General features: G+C 37.8%; 1 protein-coding gene across 1 annotated transcript in view; it reads left to right on the forward strand.

Annotated features, from left to right (window-relative positions):
- Positions 1 to 473, forward strand: part of LOC119593291 (regulator of nonsense transcripts 2-like) — a gene marked incomplete at its 5' end in the record, with an annotated part of 18,619 nt that overhangs the window by 11,572 nt on the left and 6,574 nt on the right. The gene's annotated exons all lie outside the window — the stretch shown is intronic.

Raw genomic sequence — 473 nt, forward strand, 5'->3', positions numbered from 1 at the left:
TGTAGGATATTGTTCTGTAATTTTTTATGTAGTTAGGATGCATGCATGTACCCCCAGATTTTTATGAAGAACAGTCATTCAAAATGTAAATACTTATCCACAAAAACGAAGAAGAAGAAAAAAAATGATGTTGTTTTGATTGGTTCATTAAACATGAGATTGATTAGTCCAATACTGACAATGTTTTTTGGTAAAGTGAGTCAAGGACAAGTGAACATAAATTTGTGCCGCTCCACATCTGAGCAGGTATCCAGCTCACAGTAGGGAGCAACATCTTAGCAGTCGGGACATATTCTCAGTGTGTGACGAGGCCACACCCAGCATCTGAGATTATTCACTGGGATACAGCAGCATGTTGCCTGTTACCAGTGGGTTAAAGAGGGTCGTATATTCATCACTAGTGTCCAAGGTATTCTGCATTCAGAATACCTTGGATGCTAAAGCTAGTATTAGGATATAATACCATTATTTTT

This window comes from Penaeus monodon, chromosome 32, assembly GCF_015228065.2.
Source record: "Penaeus monodon isolate SGIC_2016 chromosome 32, NSTDA_Pmon_1, whole genome shotgun sequence".
NCBI lineage: Eukaryota > Metazoa > Arthropoda > Malacostraca > Decapoda > Penaeidae > Penaeus > Penaeus monodon.